We start from the raw sequence: 23084 nt of genomic DNA, 5'->3' as shown, positions 1-23084 counted from the left end.
TTAATAAGTGTAGGTAGGTGTCGGCGACGTTGTGGGGGGCAGATTAGGGGTTAATAAATATAACATAGGGGTCGGCGATGTTAGGGGTAGCAGATTAGGGGTACATAGGAATAACGTAGGTGGCGGCGATTTGCGGTCGGAAGATTAGGGGTTAATTATTTTAAGTAGCTTGCGGCGACGTTGTGGGGGGCAAGTTAGGGGTTAATAGATATAATACAGGGGTCGGCGGTGTTAGGGGCAGCAGATTAGGGGTACATAAGTATAACGTAGGTGGCGGTCGGCAGATTAGGGGTTAAAATTTTTAATCGAGTGGCGGCGATGTGGGGGGACCTCGGTTTAGGGGTACATAGGTAGTTTATGGGTGTTAGTGTACTTTAGGGTACAGTAGTTAAGAGCTTTATAAACCGGCGTTAGCCAGAAAGCTCTTAACTCCTGCTATTTTCAGGCGGCTGGAATCTTGTCGTTAGAGCTCTAACGCTCACTGCAGAAACGACTCTAAATACCGGCGTTAGGAAGATCCCATTGAAAAGATAGGCTACGCAAATGGCGTAGGGGGATCTGCGGTATGGAAAAGTCGCGGCTGTAAAGTGAGCGTTAGACCCTTTAATCACTGACTCTAAATACCAGCGGTAGCCCAAAACCAGCGTTAGGAGCCTCTAACGCTGGTTTTGACGGCTACCGCCGAACTCTAAATCTAGCCGATAGTCTCCCCAACAAGTATAAAAGTAGCCAAACAAGAAACCTGGCTACAAACAAAGGGATTATACAAATGCGGTTACAGTGACTGTAAAGCATGTAAACATGCAGACATAGGGAATACTTTCCATTCAGCAAAGACTGGTGACATTTTTAATATAGGTAGATGTCTTAACTGCAGAGATAAGGGGGTAGTGTATCTTGTGGAGTACAATTTTTGTAAACTTCAGTATGTTGGAAAACCGGTAAGAGAGATAAGGAACCCTATAAGAGAGCATCTCTCTAGCATTACTGTAGACACAGAAAAAAGCAGACAGAGAGAAGATAAACTTCTTCCCATAACAAAACACTTTATAGAGGAACATGGTAGAAACACAAAGTCATTCAAGTGGACAATTGTAGAAAAAATAATACTAGACCCTAGGGGGGATGACCTTGACAGTATACTAAGTAAAAATGAAGTATATTGGATGTTTCTCTTAAAAACCAATATTCCGTATGAATTTAGCTCTGGATTTGAACTTATAAATGTTTGGGAATAAAAGTCTGACTAAATAGTCCCATAAGAATTATAAAAGTTCCACATTTATCTATAATGTTAATGCTATATAACAATATCTTTAGGGTCTTACATGACCACACTTTCACATTATAGATAGAGCAACTGTATACATCAATAAAGAGAATCATTAAATAGAAACATACATCTTTTTATATCAAAAGGTGAACATCTGTATATATACATATATCCACACATAAAGAGATAAGGTTTATCTCAGTATATATACTGAAACATGAAGTAACAGTTTCTGAACTCCTGACAGACCCTTGCATCTTTTATCCAGTGCTGCACTGACATTTCTGGATTCTGAGTCATGGGGAAAGCAAAAGAATTGCCAAAGGATCTGTGGGAAAAGGTAGTTGAACTGTATAAAACAGGAAAGGGATATAAAAAGATATCCAAGGAATTGAGAATGCAAATCAGCAGTGTTCAAACGCTAATCAAGAAGTGGAAAATGAGGGGTTCTGTTTGATAACATACTGTATTCATCTTGCCAAAATTCTGACCAAATTTCCTGTGCCTTTGTAGCTCACACATCCCCAAAACATCAGCAATCCACCTCCGTGTTTCACAGTAGGAATGGTGTACCTTTCATCATAGGCCTCGTTGACTCCTCTCCAAATGTAACATTGATGGTTGTGGCCAAAAAGCTCAATTTTGGTCTCATCATTTCAAATGACTTTGTGCCAGAAGGTTTGAGGCTTGTCTCTGTGCTGTTTGGCGTATTGTAAGCGGGATACTTTATGGCATTTGCATAGTAATGGATTTCTTCTGGTGACTCAACCATGCAGCCCATCTTTCTTCAAGTGCCTCCTTATTGTGCATTTATAAACAGCCACACCACATGTTTTCAGAGAGTCCTGTATTTCACCTGAAGTTATTTGTAGGTTTTTCTTTGCATCCCAAACAATTTCCCTGGCAGTTGTGGCTCAAATTTTAGTTGGTCTACCTGACCGTGGTTTGGTTTCAACAGAATCCCTCATTTTCCACTTCTTGATTAGAGTTTGAACACTGCAGATTTGCATTCTCAATTCCTTGGATATCTTTTTATATCCCTTTCCAGTTTTATACAGTTCAACTACCTTTTCCCGCAGATCCTTTGACAATTGTTTTGCAATCCAGAATCGTCAGTGCAGCACTGGATGAAAGATGCAAGGGAGTCCAGAAACTCATTGACCTTTTACACACACACACTAATTACAAGCAAACAGATCACATATGAGGATGGCTACCTTTAACCCCTTAATGACCGGACCATTTTTCAATTTTCTTACCCTTAATGACAATGGCTATTTTTACATTTCTGCAGTGTTTGTGTTTAGCTGTAATTTCCCTCGTACTCATTTACTGTACCCACACATATTATATACCGTTTTTCTCACCATTAAATGGACTTTCTAAGGATACCATTATTTTCATCATGTCTTATAATTTACTAAAAAAAATAAATAATAAAATATGAGGAAAAAATGGAAAAAAACACACTTTTTCTAACTTTGACCCCCAAAATCTGTTACACATCTACAATCACCAAAAAACACCCATGCTAAATAGTTTCTAAATTTTGTCCTGAGTTTAGAAATACCCAATGTTTACACGTTCTTTGCTTTTTTTGCAAGTTATGGGGCAATAAATACAAGTAGCACTTCGCTATTTCCAAACCACTTTTTTTCAAAATTAGCGCTAGTTACATTGGAACCCTGATATCCGTCAGGAATACCTGAATATCCCTTGACATGTGTATATTTTTTTTTAGAAGACAACCCAAAGTATTGATCTAGGCCCATTTTGGTATATTTCATGCCACCATTTCACCGCCAAATGCGATAAAAAAAAAAAAAAGTTCACTTTTTCACAAAATTTGTCACAAACTTTAGGTTTCCCACTGAAATTATTTACAAACAGCTTCTGCAATTATGGCACAAATGGTTGTAAATGCTTCTCTGGGATCCCTTTTTTTCAGAAATAGCAGACTTATATGGCTTTGGGGTTGCTTTTTGGTAATTAGAAGGCCGCTAAATGCCGCTGCGCACCACACGTGTTTTATGCCCAGGAGTGAAGGGGTTAATTAGGGAGCTTGTAGGGAGCTTGTAGGGTTAATTTTAGCTTTAGTGTAGTGTAGTAGACAACCCCAAGTATTGATCTAGGCCCATTTTGGTATATTTTATGCCACCATTTCACCGCCAAATGCGAGCAAATAAAAAAAAAACCTTAACATTTTTCACAATTTTAGGTTTCTCACTGAAATTATTTACAAACAGCTTGTGCAATTATGGCAGAAATTGTTGTAAAAGCTTCTCTGGGATCCCCTTTGTTCAGAAATAGCAGACTTATATGGCTTTGGCGTTGCTTTTTGGTAATTAGAAGGCCGCTAAATGCTGCTGCGCACCACACGTTAATTATGCCCAGCAGTGAAGGGGTTAAATTAGGTAGCTTGTAGGGAGCTTGCAGGGTTAATTTTAGAGATCAGCCTCCCACCTGACACATCCCACCCCCTGATCCCTCCCAAACAGCTCTCTTCCCTCCCCCACCCCACAATTGTTCCCGCCATCTTAAGTACTGGCAGAAAGTCTGCCAGTACTAAATAAAAGAGTTTTTTTTTTTTTTTTAAATAAAAATAATAAAGTATTTTAGCTGTGATGGACCCCTGCCTTAGCCCCAACCTCCCTGATCCCCCCTCCAGCTCTCTAACCCTCTCCCCTACCTAATTACCGCCATCTTGGGTACTGGCAGCTGTCTGCCAGTACCCAGTTTGGCCCCAAAAACCCCCCAAAAAGTATTTTTATTTAATTTTTTACTTAAAAAACTATTTCTGTAGTGTAGCAGCCCCCCACAATACCCCCACCCCCTCCCAGATCCTTTTATATTTTTTAAAAAAAAAATCCCTTTTTTTTCCCCTTTCTGCCCTCATTCATTGGTGTCAGTGTGGCTAATGGGTGCACGTGCACGCGCGCCCCGTGCACACGCACGCTCACGTGCACACTCGCGCACGCGCATCATGCACGCGCACCCGGCGGACACTGGCACTATCGCTACCGGTGCAGAGAGGGCCACAGAGTGGCTCTCTCTGCATCGGAGGCTTGTAAAGTGGTATTGCAGGATGCCTCCATATGCCTCCATATGTATTTCAGGCATTGATTCCTTAACAATTATGGTCACTTCTGATGTGGATACTAGTTCTTGTGTATTATTTAAAAAATGTTTTTTAACAGTTAAATTGCGAACCATTCTATTGACATCAACTATAGTATTAAATATGTTAAATTTGGTAGTCAGCACAAAATTTAGGCCATAGCTATTGACATCAAAACTTTTTCTTGTGTTGATGTCAATAGTGTGTCAGACAAATTAATCACTAATGATGTCCTATCTACTCTAGATTGTTTTTGGCTCTTAATTGGTATCTGTTCATTTGCACATATTTGGTTTTGTTTTCTACTCCTAGATTCTGTTTTGTAATTGGAGGTGTGTCTCTCTGTACTTGTAATGGAGCTGTTACTAAAAAAGCCTGGTCAAACTTAGTTCTGGCTTTATCCATTCTATCTAGTATTTGTGTTAACACTGGATTGATATGAAATTTGTTAGTTTGTCTGTATTGGTTTGTTTTTCTTCTAGCTCCCTGTAGTTCCATATTTCATTTTTCAAGTGTATTTGGTAAGGTACTAGTTGGCTTATGTATTCCTTCTTTATTGTGCAGGCTGTCATTGTCTCCACTATTATCATCAGTTGACTCTGCTTCTGTGTCTGAAAAAGTTACTTTCTTTTTGCCCTTATTTTTGTGATTACACTTATTTTGTTTGTAATTCTTCTTCTTATTCTGTGTACTGTGTTGGTCTGATAGTCAGTCCAGTCTCTTAGGAATTTGGTTTGTTTTATCTGTAAAATGTCTTCTGTAGATTTCTCTACAGTTTCTATAAGTAATTCATCAAAGCTTCTATATTCTAAAGCTAACTGATGATGTGATAAATGTCTTTGGAGTTGTTTAATTTTGGTTTTTATATCTGTCAGGAGACTATCTTTGTGTGCCATGATCATGTGCATCAATCTAAAAGAAAATTCATCCAAAATCAAATTCCATTCATCCTTAAATTTCACATTATCCACTTCAAAGGTGGGAAATTTATGTACTCTTAGTACCCTTGGAATCATTTTCAGATTTATATACTTTGCAAAGTCCATTTATCAAATTTCAATTTTTCTGCTTTTATCATAAGTGCTTCAATTTTTGAAAATAAATCTGTCAAATCTAGGGTAGATTCATCCATAGTAAAGATATGATCAAAGTCTTTAGTATAAATGTCCAACTCTTGTGGGTCTCGTAGTGAATAATAACTGCAAAGTTGTTGCATATCCTCTAGTCTACTGTAACATCATTATTATAAACTCCTGATGCCTCCATGTCGTTATTTATTATTTGATATTTGGAGCTATATGTGTATTTGTTCCCTTTTAATTGTGTATCGTACTCAATTAAAACACAGAAAAGTAATTAAGAGGGTGCTCGCCAGTGGCCCCCACTCACAGGTTGTACCTGTATATATTATATATATATAAACAACAAACATAGACGTTGAAATTATATGCTATATAATGTCAATGTCTATGTTGTTTATGAGAGCAATATATGCTTATGTATAACTCTGCTGAATAAAACATAAATGTTTCTTACTTTTCGGGCACGATGTGGAGGGGTGTAGCTCATAGTCTTTTTTTCCAGTGTAGGCTGACTAGCTGTGTCCCACTCGATCCCTGGCGGCCAGGCGATCTCGTCACCCGGTTACCAGAAAGATCCTGTAGGGTTGTGGCGTCTCCTCTTAGGACTGTGTCCTCCGATGCTCTTTGGCGTCTGAGTTCCTTAAGCCCGCTCCACTCTGCCCTTCTGCTCTACGTCACTTCCGGTTCCCCTCCAGTGTTCAGCCCAAGGGAAAACGACACTGCTCCAATGCTGCAATACTTCGGCTGGATAGCTGGCGATAGTAAATCCAAATGAAAATGAACAGGTTCCAGCCGTGGATGCAGATAAAAAAGTTAGTCTTTATTATTTAAAACCATTAACACACGACATGTTAAAATACTAGGTTGGGCGTCAGATCAAGTCAGAAGGGTGCCTTCCTACCGCAGGATAAGAAGAATAGGTCTAAGGGATTGCAATTGTCTAATTTTCATTCCTTTCGTTCGAACAAATTACAATGACAGCAATCCTCATCCAAGTCCGAGCAGCCCAAGAGTACTTGGAAGCCGGCTCAGTCCTGGAATAAGTCCAAACAAACTAAGAAGCCTGCCAGGAACAAATCTGTGAATTAACCAAGGTGAGGGGAGCTTATGGTGTGGGTTAAGAAAGTTGTGTCAGAGTGTTTTTCACTATGTGTATTATCACAGTAGAAATGAAAATAAAAGTAATGAAGCTTATATATAGATAGTATTTATTTAAAACACTTAAAACAAGTTAGAATTTTAAGTATAGAGCTCTAATACTTTAAAACATTAAAAACAATATACAATAAATATAAGGACAACATTGGAGAATTATGAACAGTCTTTTTGATTTGTTTTCAATTTGTTCATATAGTCTGATCAATTAATTTGATTGAATTCGTTTTTTGTTTAGAAAGTTTTTTTATATGAATGTTTTACTTTTACTCACGTTTTTGTCTTGGATAAAAAACTTTTAAAATGGCCTTATTATATGTCCAGGATAGGCCGTTGAGGAGACAAAAGTAAATAGATGACAGTCTTATGTTTAAGACGCTCTTTATCTTAAAAGGTCAAAAATTGCAACTTATGAAAAGAAAAATTGTAACGTTGTTTCAAATTTTTGCAAGTCTTTTAAGAGGAGAGGCAATTGGTGTTTCTATATTGGATATATCAGGAGAAGTCGATGTGCTTAAGGTTTCTTTGCCAATTTCACTTGTAGATGTGGTGTTTGATATTTGATAAAAGGAAGGACTCGTTGGTCTCCGAGACTTTTTACCCTGTTTTTGGTAGATTTGATGTATAGGGTTTGCAGGAGTCTCTAGGAGGCTTGTAGTGTTTGTTGGTATTTGGGTCTTTGGTTAAAATCGTGATCGTTGGTCTCTGAGACTGTTTACCCTATTAATATGGTGAATTTGATGTTCAGGGTTTGCTGGAGTCTCTAAGAGGCTTGTGGTATTTCTGGATGATATTATCTTGGATCCTGAAATCAGTTTCAGATACAGGTAAACTTACTTTGAGGTTCTGAGGACCGGGACAATTTGATCTGTCCGTAGAGGTTCTTTGTAGTGAATTGCTTCTTTTTTGCGTTTGTCAGCGTTCAAATGTTAGTTATGGTGAATCCGCTTGTAAGTTCAACATCCCACAGTGTGGGCATATAGCATCAAAAGAGGGTGCACACTCAGGAGGGCAAATCTACGCGTTTCGGCGGGTGCCTTTATCAAGATGCCTCTGAGAGTGTTCGCGGTCATTTTTAAAGGTGTAGGTGAGTAGTGATTGGTCAATTTGTGACCAATCCTAGCTCCAATTTTTAGAGCATTTTTTTCACATTTATTAGCGTGTATTACAAGATAGACAAGTTGTTAATGATAAGTGTTAAACAGTTTGAAATATTTGGAATGTGATCTAATGCTTTATCTGGTGAAATTTGTGAGTGTGCCCTCTTACTAAATTGTTGTTTGATAAAACAAAACAATGGGATATATGTAATCAGGTAATGTGATCACTTGGGAAAAAAAGGTTCAGATATAGTGCTAATCTTAGCTCTGTTTTAGATGCTTGTAGTTTGGAGTCTCAGGTATTTTTGTTCTTTATGGAACTTTTGTTGAAGTCCATTTTAATATAATATTATGACAATATTTTTTCAAATGTAATATATTTTAAAGTATACTAGTTAACTAATTATCGCAGTATATAAATAGACACTTAAATTTGATAATTTAGATTATAAAATTCAGATTATAAAATTCAGATCGAACTCCATATTTAACCCATGTGGGTGTAGAGTTTTAAAGGAGTAGATGTACTCCGCTTCTTTTCTAAGTAGCAGGTTTTCTAAATTACCACCTCTAGGATTGAGGAAAACTTTTTTAACTCCCCAAAATTTCATGTCTTGGGTGTTGCCATTGTGATGTTCAGTAAAATGTTTGTATAAGTTAGTGTTGGTTGATTTATGTTCTATATGATGAAGGTGCTCTCTTATGCGGTCTCTGAGCATACGGCTAGTTTGACCAAAGTATTGTAAACCACATAAACATTGTATGCAGTATATAACATTCCTATCAGAACAGCGTATAATTTCTTTGATATTGATGTATTGATTATTATTAGTAGATTCTATGGTTTTTATCTTGCTACTATGTTTGCAAGATTTGCAGGATATGCAAGGGAAATAACCTTCAACTTTTTCATTATTAAGATCAATTGTGTTGTGGTTATGGGAAACCTTTTTCTTGAATTCACTTGGTGATATTATGTTTTTAAGATTTTTTGCTTTCTTAAAAATGATGTCTGGGTGGTTTTTTACTTTATGTCCTAATACTTGGTCTTGTTTTATATAATGCCAGTGTTTGTTTAGGATCTTTTTTATTTCAAAATGTTGTGAATTGTACTGTGTTATGAACGGTATAAACAATGGATCATTTATTTTTGGGTTAATTTCTGGCTTTTGTTTGGGTGCAAGTATTGAGTTTCTATCCATTTCTTTTACCTCTAGTTGTGTTCTATCTAGTGATTGGATATTATATCTTTTTTCAATGAATCTTTGTTTTAAAATTTCTGATTGAGTAGAGTATTGGTTTATGTCTGAACAGTTTTTCCTAATACGAGTGAATTGATTTTTGGGAATATTTGTTTTCCATTTATTTAGATGGCAGCTTTTATTGTGTATGTAGTTATTGGCATCAGTTTTTTTAAAATAGGTTTTAGTTGTGATTAGTTTGTTTTTAATTTCTATTTCTATGTCTAGATAGTTGATAGAATTTGTGCTGAATTCGTGAGTGAAGTTGAGACCTAGTGTGTTGTTATTTAAATCTTCTAGGAATAATTCTAGTAGTTCTGGTTCGCCTTTCCAAATTATGAACAGGTCATCTATGTAGCGATAATATAGCACAAGGTTCGCCCCCCAAGGGCTAGAGTTTATGTATTTATGTTCAAAATAGCCCATGAATAAATTAGCATAACTGGGGGCGAACCTTGTGCCCATAGCTGTCCCTTTATGTTGTAGAAAAATCTCTTCATTAAATAAAAAGGAGTTGTTATATAGTATGAAATGGATACAAGTGATTATAAATTTATTTTGTTCTTTATTTAAATTTGTGTCCTTGTCTAGAAAGAATTTAATTGCTTTAAGTCCTTTTTGATGATCTATGTTAGTGTATAGAGAGTTAACGTCGCATGTTGCTAGGAGGTAGTTTTCTTCCCAAGAAATATCATTTAGAATGTTGAGTAATTGGGTGGAATCTTTTAGGTAAGAGGGTAATTGGGATACATAAGTCTGTAAGAAGAAATCAACATATTGAGAGAGATTTGATGTGAGGGATCCTATACCGGATATGATGGGTTGTCCTGGTGGTTTTGTTAAGTTTTTATGGATTTTGGGAAGTATATAAAAAGTGGGGACAATGGGGTTTGTAATATTTAGAAAATCAAATTCATTTTTTGTGAGTATTCCTGAGTATAATGCTTTTGTGAGAATGTCTTGTAATTCTTTTGCTTGATTTTTTAAGGGATTTGTTCTCAATTTTTTATATGTTGTTCGATCATTTAAAAGTTTGTATGATTCCTCTAGATAGAAGGATGTGTCCATTAGGACAATTCCTCCGCCCTTGTCAGCTTGTTTGATAGTGATGTCTTTATTATTTTTCAAATCTTTTATTATTTTTAGTTCCCTTTGGGACATGTTCCATTTAATATATTTATTTTGGTCTAGTTTATCTATGTCCTGTTTGACCATTTTTTCAAAAAGTTTAATGTCTTCACTTTTTTCGTTTGTAGGATAGAATGTTGAGGGGGCTTTTAGATTTGTGTGTTTAAATTTTTGTTCGTTGTCTTTTAAGGTTTTGATTTCCAGTGGGTTTTTAATAAAATATCTTTTTAAAGTTAGTTTGCGTATGTATTGATTTATGTTTATGAGGGTTTCAAATTTGTTTAGTTTGCACGAGGGTGCAAAAGACAGACCTTTATTTAGAATTGATTCTTGGAGAGGGTTTAGTTGGTGTTGACTTATATTGAATATTCCAGTATGTTTTATTTCTGTCTTTTTGGAATTTTGTCTAAGTTTTCTTCCCTTTCTTCTACCTCTAATTCTCTTTTGTTTCTTATGATTCTTTTTGGAAGGCTGTAGTGTGTATTGGTTTTTGAAGTTCCTTCCCCCAAAGGGGCCTGTTCTAAAAAAACTTTTTGTTGCTCTGAATTTTGAGGTGCAGGGGACCTAAGATTTTGTTCTAATGGTTGATACCTGTTTCTAGTCTGTATTCTCCAATCTGAGTTGGAGTCATAATTATTGAAATTTCTTGTGTGGTTAGTGTGATATGTGTTTTTGTTTCTGTATGTGTAACGAGCAGATTGGTCATAATTATCATAATTATGTCTATAATTATGTTGATTATCTGGTTTGTTATACCATTCGCGGTTATCCCATCTGTGTTCGTAGTAATCCCTATGGTTTGAGTTATAATTTGAGTTATAATTGTTTCTGTTATAATTTAGATTATGTTGATATTCTCTGTGTGGTTGATTTCTCCTTGGGGTATAACCCCAATTTTCATGTCTATTTCTACTATCAAATATTTCCTCTGTTCTCGGTTTGGTGTGATATTTGTCATCAGGGTAGTTAATATATTGTCTTTTTTGATAGTTTTGCTGTTTATTTAATCTTTCTGTGTTTCCTGTGTCGGATGGAATATGGTCCCTATTTGTGGTTTGATTAGGGATAGTGAGTTTTTTCTGTTTTACATGGTTTGATTTCCCAAACAGATATGATCGATCTGAGGTTTTTACAATAGGAGGGTCGACCATCTCTACTGTATGTTCATTTGTTAGGTCAATTTCTGTGGGGATTTCCGTATCTAAAGTTTCTGAATAATCTTCTAAATCTCTAATGTATTTAGATGATTTTGTGGCTAGAATATTTTCTTTAAAAGTAGAAATGTTATTAAAGATTTCTTTTTGTATGTTTAGAAACTCGGTATTATTTTCATAGATTTTTAAGCTGTTTTTTTGTTGGTCTATTTCTTTTTTGGTCTCACTTAATGTAATATTTCTAGATTTAATTATTATTTTCATGAGTGTTTGGGAAGCATTTTCAAGTGTCTCAAACCATTCGTTGGATAAATCATCGTTTAGATAGAATGTGCAATTTTTCTTTAATCTGAGTCCTCTTGGGACCATGTTATTTTCTATATATTTTTCTGTGTATTTAATTTCTATGGTGTTTTTTAGCTCTTTTATCAGGAGTTTTTCCAAGTTATCACATAGTTCCGTTAGATTTTTTGGTTTATTTGAATTAGGGTTAATGTCTTGGTTGTGGTGATCTATAGAGATACCTTGAAGTATTTCTTCTCTTTGTGCAAATATATTCATAGTAGTATTTATGTTAAGAATTTAAATGACAATATAGGGCGTGTTTAGTGTCTATAGCACCGGTATTAATAGGTGTGTGTTACCTCTTAAGGATAATGGTTTACTTATAAATAGTGTTATAAAGTGATAAAAAACACTTTAATGCGATAAATGGTGTGTCTCAAACTCAAAATGGAAGGATAGAAGTGATTTTGGAGGAACAAGTATAGAGTGAGTGCACCTAGTGTGTGTATATTTAGAGATAAATAATTTTTATCTAAAGAAATAGTTTTTGTAACCTCGCTCTGTACCCTACAATAATTGACAGTTGTTCCTTCAAACGACTGTCTAATAAATGAAACGTGAATTAACCAAGGTGAGGGGAGCTTATGGTGTGGGTTAAGAAAGTTGTGTCAGAGTGTTTTTCACTATGTGTATTATCACAGTAGAAATGAAAATAAAAGTAATGAAGCTTATATATAGATAGTATTTATTTAAAACACTTAAAACAAGTTAGAATTTTAAGTATAGAGCTCTAATACTTTAAAACATTAAAAACAATATACAATAAATATAAGGACAACATTGGAGAATTATGAACAGTCTTTTTGATTTGTTTTCAATTTGTTCATATAGTCTGATCAATTAATTTGATTGAATTCGTTTTTTGTTTAGAAAGTTTTTTATATGAATGTTTTACTTTTACTCACGTTTTTGTCTTGGATAAAAAACTTTTAAAATGGCCTTATTATATGTCCAGGATAGGCCGTTGAGGAGACAAAAGTAAATAGATGACAGTCTTATGTTTAAGACGCTCTTTATCTTAAAAGGTCAAAAATTGCAACTTATGAAAAGAAAAATTGTAACGTTGTTTCAAATTTTTGCAAGTCTTTTAAGAGGAGAGGCAATTGGTGTTTCTATATTGGATATATCAGGAGAAGTCGATGTGCTTAAGGTTTCTTTGCCAATTTCACTTGTAGATGTGGTGTTTGATATTTGATAAAAGGAAGGACTCGTTGGTCTCCGAGACTTTTTACCCTGTTTTTGGTAGATTTGATGTATAGGGTTTGCAGGAGTCTCTAGGAGGCTTGTAGTGTTTGTTGGTATTTGGGTCTTTGGTTAAAATCGTGATCGTTGGTCTCTGAGACTGTTTACCCTATTAATATGGTGAATTTGATGTTCAGGGTTTGCTGGAGTCTCTAAGAGGCTTGTGGTATTTCTGGATGATATTATCTTGGATCCTGAAATCAGTTTCAGATACAGGTAAACTTACTTTGAGGTTCTGAGGACCGGGACAATTTGATCTGTCCGTAGAGGTTCTTTGTAGTGAATTGCTTCTTTTTTGCGTTTGTCAGCGTTCAAATGTTAGTTATGGTGAATCCGCTTGTAAGTTCAACATCCCACAGTGTGGGCATATAGCATCAAAAGAGGGTGCACACTCAGGAGGGCAAATCTACGCGTTTCGGCGGGTGCCTTTATCAAGATGCCTCTGAGAGTGTTCGCGGTCATTTTTAAAGGTGTAGGTGAGTAGTGATTGGTCAATTTGTGACCAATCCTAGCTCCAATTTTTAGAGCATTTTTTTTCACATTTATTAGCGTGTATTACAAGATAGACAAGAAGCGGAGTACATCTACTCCTTTAAAACTCTACACCCACATGGGTTAAATATGGAGTTCGATCTGAATTTTATAATCTGAATTTTATAATCTAAATTATCAAATTTAAGTGTCTATTTATATACTGCGATAATTAGTTAACTAGTATACTTTAAAATATATTACATTTGAAAAAATATTGTCATAATATTATATTAAAATGGACTTCAACAAAAGTTCCATAAAGAACAAAAATACCTGAGACTCCAAACTACAAGCATCTAAAACAGAGCTAAGATTAGCACTATATCTGAACCTTTTTTTCCCAAGTGATCACATTACCTGATTACATATATCCCATTGTTTTGTTTTATCAAACAACAATTTAGTAAGAGGGCACACTCACAAATTTCACCAGATAAAGCATTAGATCACATTCCAAATATTTCAAACTGTTTAACACTTATCATTAACAACTTGTCTATCTTGTAATACACGCTAATAAATGTGGAAAAAAATGCTCTAAAAATTGGAGCTAGGATTGGTCACAAATTGACCAATCACTACTCACCTACACCTTTAAAAATGACCGCGAACACTCTCAGAGGCATCTTGATAAAGGCACCCGCCGAAACGCGTAGATTTGCCCTCCTGAGTGTGCACCCTCTTTTGATGCTATATGCCCACACTGTGGGATGTTGAACTTACAAGCGGATTCACCATAACTAACATTTGAACGCTGACAAACGCAAAAAAGAAGCAATTCACTACAAAGAACCTCTACGGACAGATCAAATTGTCCCGGTCCTCAGAACCTCAAAGTAAGTTTACCTGTATCTGAAACTGATTTCAGGATCCAAGATAATATCACCCAGAAATACCACAAGCCTCTTAGAGACTCCAGCAAACCCTGAACATCAAATTCACCATATTAATAGGGTAAACAGTCTCAGAGACCAACGATCACGATTTTAACCAAAGACCCAAATACCAACAAACACTACAAGCCTCCTAGAGACTCCTGCAAACCCTATACATCAAATCTACCAAAAACAGGGTAAAAAGTCTCGGAGACCAACGAGTCCTTCCTTTTATCAAATATCAAACACCACATCTACAAGTGAAATTGGCAAAGAAACCTTAAGCACATCGACTTCTCCTGATATATCCAATATAGAAACACCAATTGCCTCTCCTCTTAAAAGACTTGCAAAAATTTGAAACAACGTTACAATTTTTCTTTTCATAAGTTGCAATTTTTGACCTTTTAAGATAAAGAGCGTCTTAAACATAAGACTGTCATCTATTTACTTTTGTCTCCTCAACGGCCTATCCTGGACATATAATAAGGCCATTTTAAAAGTTTTTTATCCAAGACAAAAACGTGAGTAAAAGTAAAACATTCATATAAAAAACTTTCTAAACAAAAAACGAATTCAATCAAATTAATTGATCAGACTATATGAACAAATTGAAAACAAATCAAAAAGACTGTTCATAATTCTCCAATGTTGTCCTTATATTTATTGTATATTGTTTTTAATGTTTTAAAGTATTAGAGCTCTATACTTAAAATTCTAACTTGTTTTAAGTGTTTTAAATAAATACTATCTATATATAAGCTTCATTACTTTTATTTTCATTTCTACTGTGATAATACACATAGTGAAAAACACTCTGACACAACTTTCTTAACCCACACCATAAGCTCCCCTCACCTTGGTTAATTCACGTTTCATTTATTAGACAGTCGTTTGAAGGAACAACTGTCAATTATTGTAGGGTACAGAGCGAGGTTACAAAAACTATTTCTTTAGATAAAAATTATTTATCTCTAAATATACACACACTAGGTGCACTCACTCTATACTTGTTCCTCCAAAATGCCAAGAACAAATCGTCATGAAGGGGCTGCCTCCGATCTGGGATCGGATCAAGTTGGGAGCAGACTGTCTCTTTTTTCAGACGCCTGGTTCCAGGATGTACAGGATCCTTGGGTCCTGGAGGTTGTATTTCAGGGATACCGAATAGGATTCAAATCTCATCCACCCAGGAGTAGATTCCAACTCTTCAGACTGTCTACAAGACCAGAGAAGAGGACTGCATTTTTAGGTTGCGTACAGGATTTCTCCTCTCTAGGAGTAATTCCGGTACCTACAGCAGAAAGAGGTTTGGGGTTTTATTCAAACCTTTTCGTGGTTCCAAAAAAGGAGGGAACTTTTCATCCAATTCTGGACTTAAAGTGCCTAAACATGTTTCTGAGTGTTCCCTCTTTCAAGATGGAGACAATATGGTCAATCCTTTCTTTGGTTCAGGAAGGACAGTTTATGACCACCATAGACCTGAAGGATGCATACCTCCACGTTCCGATACACAGGGAGCATTTTCAGTTCCTGAGGTTTGCCTTTCTGGACCAGCACTTCCCGTTCATAGCTCTTCCGTTTTGCCTAGCTACTGATTCAAGGATATTTACTAAGATTCTGGGGGCTCTTCTAGCCATTGCCAGAACACAAGGTATTGCAGTAGCGCCTTACCTGGACAATATCTTGGTACAGGCACCATCTTTTCGTTTAATGGAAGAACACTCGTAGTCCCTTCTCAGTCTTCTTCGATCACATGGATGGAAGATAAACTTGGAAAAGTCTTCTCTTACTCCAAGTACCAGGGTGAATTTCCTGTGGACAATAATAGACTCCATATCCATGAGAATATTTCTCACAGATCAGAGACGTTGCAAGCTAAATACTGCATGTCTTGCCCACCAGGCCTCCTTGAGACCCTCACTGGCCCAGTGTATGGAGGTGATTGGACTCATGGTGTCCTGTATGGACATCATTCCCTTTGCCAGATTCCATCTCAGACCCTTACAACTATACATGCTGAGACAATGGAATGGCGACCATTCATATCTGTCTCAACAGATTGTGCTGGACAACCTGTCAAGAGACTTGCTCTCTTGGTGGCTCTGTACAGATCATCTTTCCCAAGGCACGTTCTTCTTGAGACCATCCTGGGAGATTGTGACTACGGACGCAATCTTTTACAGCTGGGGAGCCGTTTGGGATGCCAAGAAGGCACAAGGGCTTTGGACTCAGGAGGAGTCCTCCCTTCCGATGAATATATTGGAACTCCGGGCAATCTTCAATGCCTTGAAGGCTTGGCCCCTTCTGGGTTTATCAGATTCCAGTCAAACAATATAACCAGGGGGGAACGAGAAGTCCCTTGGCGAAGAGAAAAGTATCTCAGATACTAGAGTGGGCGGAGACTCACAGATGTACACTGTCAGCGATCCATATTCTGGGTGTAGACAACTAGGAAGGGGACATCCTCAGCAGACAATCCTTTCACCCAGGGGAATGGTCTCTCCTCCCCAAGGTGTTTGCAGAGAAATGCAGCCAGTGGGGGAAAGAAAAAAATCCCAATGGGCAATATATACAGGTATCTGCCTTGCGTATAATCTGAATTCACTGAGTATTAGCAATATTTATAATATGATCTATATTCAGGCCGTGATACAATCAAGGGGGTTAATTATCATATGTTATTCATAGTCAATTGTCATGTGCCAAACTTTGATGGAACCACTCAAATACATATATAACATGAGGCTCAATACCCAACCATGGAATAGGCCCCTTAACCGTCTGCTGTAAATCTTCCGTGTTCTGTGCCCAACCATATACAACAGATAAATGTAAGACACCTCTCTCACATCATCCCAACCGGAGGATACAAATGTTCTTAGACTAGCGTCCATACAAAATACACACAGCCTTACCCGCTCCAGCCGTCTTGTCAGCACTTCTCTCTGAGAAGGTAGTATTGTTTCACCCTCTCAAATTAAAAGATCTGTGTCTGCTACAGCGTCATCATCGTGGTTAAGACAAAAAGGGACGTTTAGGTGCGGTTATTCGCAATGCAAAGCTTGCAAACACGTCCATGTGGATTCATCGTTTGGATCATTTGTGACAGGTGAAAAGTTTGAAGTATCATCTTGCCTTAACTGTAGATCCACTTATTGTGTGTATTTACTTTGGTGCTCAATGTGTAACCTTCAATATGTAGGGATAACCACCAGGGATGTGCGTTCAAGAATCCGGGAACATTTGTCCACAATCAATGTGGGCAGGATCAGCACACCCCTGGTAGATCACTTTGTTAGGAAACATGCCAAATACTGTAGCTCACTCAGGTGGATGGTCATTGAAAGAGTATTACCCCAGAGGAGGGGGGAAGACAGATACCAGATCCTATCAAGACAGGAGATGTACTGGATATTCAGACTCCAGACAAAGATACCTCTGGGTCTGAATTCTGAATATGATTTTATTAACTATTGGTCTTAGGTGCCTGTCGACCCTCTTTCCTTGTTGAAAACTACCAAACTCCCCCTTGGGTCAAATAAGGTGAAGGGTTAATGCCATTCTCCTTTTGATTCTCTCAATTGATAAAATAGATTTTTATGCAGTGTATGTATGATTATTTGAAAGCTTAGGAGTTAGAAGTACACGGAATATTTGAAATATTTGAAATAAAATTATCAATTCTGAGAACTGACAGCTGAGGGAATTAGTTGAAAATGTTATATTTGCGTTATTATCTGTTTCATATTATGTCCCTCATCAGTAAATAGCGCAGGAATATTTTCCCTCTATTCTATTCTTCGTACCATTTTTATGTGTATCGTTATGATAATATTTTATTTATTTATGTGTTACCATTCATATGTTATTGCTTAGGTGAGAACGTGATGTATACATTCTAATGACACTTTAAAAACTTTGTTATACTAATGACATACCCCTGTATCTTTAACTTTCAATTTATGTATCCACCAATCAGGACACAGTAAAGTTAAGTTTGGTATAGGAACTGAGTTTTTATGGACTATGAGTACGGCTATCCAGCCGAAACGCATCAGTCCAGTTCTGCTAAGGGCTATTATCCCTCTCTAATTTTATGAATTTGGAATAAAAGTTCATTTTTATCTTATCAAGTTTCTGGCTAAACATTCTTTTTTAGTTTCAATACCAAGCTACCCAGGTACGGGTTGAAGTAGAGGGATCCTCAGGCGGAACTGATGCCCTATCAGTACCATGGAGTTTCAGACTTGTATATCTTTTTCCTCCATTTCCGCTTCTCCCTCATGTGGTGGCTTGCATCAAGCAGGAGCGAGCATCAGTGATTCTGATTGCTCCATCGTGGCCACGAAGGACGTGGTTTGCGGATCTGGTGGGGATGTCCTCATCTCCTCAGTGGAGGTTACCTTGTCGCAGAGATCTGCTGATACAGGGTCCCTTCATACATCAAAATCTAGATTCTCTGAGGCTGACTGCATCTTAGCCAAGAGAGGGTTTTCTGAGAGTTTTATCAACACTCTGATTAATGCTCACAAGCCAGTTACTTGTCATATCTACCATAAAGTGTGGAGGACTTACTTGTACTGGTGTGAAGAGCGTGGCTTTTCCTGGCATAAGGTTAAGGTTGCCAGTATTTTATCTTTTCTCCAGGATGGACTGGACAAGGGTCTATCTGCTAGTTCCCTGAAGGGACAAATATCGGCCCTGTCGGTGTTACTGCACAAGAGATTGGCTGAGCTTCCAGATGTGCAGTCCTTTGTTAAGGCTCTGACTAGGATCAGACCTGTGTTTAGATCTGCGGCTCCGGCTTGGAGCCTCAATCTTGTTCTTCGTGTTTTGCAGCAGGTTCCGTTTGAGCCTATGCATACTGTTGAGATTAAATTGTTATCTTGGAAGGTTCTTTTTTTGTTGGCTATTGCCTCTGCGCGCAGAGTTTCTGAGATTTCTGATTTGCAATGTGACCCCCTTATCTTGTTTTCCATGATGATAAGGTGGTTTTACGTACCAAATTAGGGTTCCTCCCTAAAGTGGTGTCGGATTGTAAAATTAATCAAGAAATTGTTGTCAGTGAAGGAACGCTTGCTTCATAATCTAGATGTGGTTCGTGCCTTGAAGTTCTATCTTCAGGCTACTAAGAAATTCAACAATGGATGGGGAATATATATAGTGTGTGTGCACTAAAAATAAGAAGACAGTGTAAGGTCCTTAATAGGTACCCAGAGGCGAGATAAACAGTCCAATGGAGCTCAGTGGGTGAGGAATCCCCTGCCTCACTCTGTGCTATCAAAATCAATTGTAAGAAACTCGAAACACACTTAAATATTGGTTACTAAGTAACTCACTACTCTTGGTTGCTGTGTGTTCAGGAGTCCTTTGACCTCATTACAGCAGCTCCTTTCTGCCCAGTACTGTGCAGTATAAATCCTTCATAAGTGTCCTCTCTGCTGCACAAGTGCCCGGGTTGCTGTAACTTGTATCTGTTTTAGGCTGCTCGCCTTCAGTTCCTTTCAGCGTCCTCCTTGACCCAGTTCCTTAGGTCTGTCAATCCTCGACTAATGACCCCTCCTCCGCAGCTAACCGATTTACCACGTGCTCACCCACACCCAAAGTTCAACCGTCAACTTAGGAACTGGTCCCCGCAATAATTAGATCATTTGCCCAGAATGTTAGGAATATCTGCAGTCAGCAGGATTTATCCCAGCATATACGGGCGTCAGATACTTTGGCATTATGTACATTGGATCGCAAATTAAAGCTCCATATTCCTCCACATAACAGGAGGTCCGATTGGCCGAAGGTTAGGGGAGTGCCTTACAAATTAAGACGCTCATTGGACAGTGTCAGAGTGTCACTCTAAACAGGCTATCACAGCTTAGACCGGCTCCGGTAATTCAAGAGCCTGATTGGTTTGGACTTTGGTAGCTTGAGAGCCTGATTGGCCAAGGAGTATTGAGTATATTCAGCTCAGCGCAAAAAAATATATTGATATTGTACATTCTGTTACTGTCCCTTGGGTCACTCTGCAAATATTTGACTACACTAGAATGTATTCACACTTTTTGGCTACAACATTAGCGTTTGCAGACTGTTATACAGCTTGGTAGAACTTAGCCACAATTAGCTGTTCGTAGTTTAGGAGTGATTAATTAGTAGCCTGATTGGTTATGGAAAGGGAGGTGTGTGCATCCCAATATCCAATAGGCAGTCAGACATAAGGTTTTTAAACTAGCAAGTTTGTGTATGTTTTAAGCAGGCTAGGAGTAAGGCAGTAGCCGAAACCGGTCAGCCACATTTTTCTTGTCTGATATTGCACAGAACACCCTGGATATTCATTAATAAAGTTTAAATTGTAACCTTAAACCACTGTGCTCCTAGCTATTTTACTTTTACTAAGGAATTCAGACAATCTTCCTCTTTGTTTGTCATCTATACGGGGAATCGTAAGGGGCAGAAGGCTACTACGACTTCCCTATCTTTCTGGTTGAGCAGTGTTATCCGCTTAGTTTATGAGACAGCGGGACGACAGCCTCCTGAGAGGATTACGGCTCATTCCACTAGAGCAGTGGCTTCCTCCTAGGCTTTTAAGAACGAAGCCTCTATGGATCAGATTTGTAAGACAGCTACCTGGTCCTCCTTACACACTTTTTCTTGATGTGTTTGCTTTGGCTGAAGCTTCAAAGTCTACACGACTTCATTAGAGGAAAAGCGGTAATAGTCTATAGTCGTGTAGACTTTGAAACGCGTCAGGATCAAGCGGGTCTCCTGGTGTTCCATATTTCTGCATTGTTGCATTGAGCTTGTGGCGTGAGGCTTCACGCAACTATTCTTTTTGGCTGTATACTTATCTCAGTATTGATTGAGGTCTCATCCTCTAAGTGTAATTTATTTTCTTGCGTTTGTGTGTCCTACATTAAAACGTTATTTCACTATTGTGGCGACCTCTTGTGTCTTTCCTTATCTTTGAGTACATCTAAGTAAGAGATTCGGAGGGACGCTCCTACAGAATCGGAGATACAACAGATGACAAAGACCCACAAATTGGGGAACGAGAAGGGGATTTCGTAGCCGCAAGGAACGCAGTGTTCAGTGGATCTTTCGTTTTGAAAGATATAATCCAGGGTCCCAGTGTGGGCCCTTCCCTCTCCTTGGCTTGGCTGTTTCCTTACCTCATAGAAATGAGATTTCCTCTTGTAAGTAGGAATTTCACCTGCTACTTTCAACAGCTTTCTGTCGTAACCCTTATACCACCTGCATTTAAGACTGTGTGTATGTGTGTATACAAGCACCACAGAAAAGATACAGCTGAACTTTTTAGATACATTGTTTTGTATATTTGTCTTTTTAGTAACCTTTTTATCCCTTATATCAGTTTTATTTATTGTAAACAAGTTTTTGTGCTGGATACACTCCTTTTTGCTTTTTCTTTTTCTCTCTTTCTATGTCTAGAGGCTCATAGACCACAGTTACTAGCAGCAGTTGGTTTTGTTTTAACTCTCTCCTAATACTAGCACTGACCAGGGTATTACCATCCATCCACCCCCATTCTTTCATATATACTGTATGTATATATATATTGATCAAAGAGAGCACTAACAGTAAACCTAATCCTGCAACCCCCTGTTAAGCCAATCAAATACAAAAGTACAGACACTGTTCCTTTAAGAACAAATGAGTGCATACATCATACTCATATTAAGATATCAAATAAATATTTATTGGGGCAATAAAAAGCAATAAACAAACACATTCGACTGAGCCTATATCAGGGATCCCTGAATAAATGTTACTGGTATAAATGTTGCAACTTAAAATATATCATAGCCATGTAATGTGGCACAACGTAATCAGCAATCTGTTAAAGTTCCACCTGGAATAGTGAACAATGTATCCACAACATGGTGCAGTTCATATAAGTGTAAAAAAACAGGGCTAAGTAAGCCTCTCTTCTTAGTGACAGAGAATTCACAGTATAAATCACTGCAGCATGTAAACAGACCAGCGCTCCTCCTAAAGACCAAGCTCACTGGACCACCAGATCTTCCGCAGGGACTCACCAGCTCTGACTTGGTATATGTTAATATGCAGGTCTTCTTACCCCTTATGCCAGGACCGCATTTTTGCAAAACACACTGACTCTGTATTTCCGCCTCCAATTTGTGATGTCACTGGCTGGGTGCTGCTGCTAGATTTTTCCAAGACTGGTGTCCCATAATCAGGAAAAACATTGTGCAAATTTGTGCTGTATGAATGTTGGTACAAATACAGTTCAAGTAGACAGTGTCCCTTTAACCAGTGGAGAGCAATGGGCTCAGTGAACAGAAAATGTACACACTATTTAGTTGCTCATAGTGTGTCTATCCAGCTTCACGTGTTTTACCCCACAGCTAATAGTCTTATTAGATGTGCACTCACTATACAAAATTCTCAGCAGCCAGAATGCAAGTAGAAAAAAAATCGCAAAACTCAATAATATATATATATTATCCAGAATACAGTAAATCCGCCTCTCCCAATGCCAATTTGTACATGTGACCAAGGCCTCTGTAGATGGGTATGGTTGATGAGTGCTGATCTCTTCGTCTCTCTCTCTCTCTCTCTCTCTCTCTCTCTCTCTCTCTCTCTCTATATATATATATATATATATATATATACACATATATATATATATATATATATATATATATATATATATATATATATTATATAGTTGTATGCAAAAGTGTAGGCACCCCTGACAATTTCCATGATTTTCATTTATAAATAACTGGGTGTTTGGATTAGCAATTTCAATTTGATCTATCAAATAACTGAAGGACACAGTAATATTTCAGTAGTGA

Source organism: Bombina bombina, chromosome 1 (genome assembly GCF_027579735.1).
Source record: "Bombina bombina isolate aBomBom1 chromosome 1, aBomBom1.pri, whole genome shotgun sequence".
Taxonomy (NCBI): domain Eukaryota; kingdom Metazoa; phylum Chordata; class Amphibia; order Anura; family Bombinatoridae; genus Bombina; species Bombina bombina.
The sequence above is the reverse complement of the archived record's forward strand: the minus strand, read 5'-3'. Positions refer to the sequence as shown.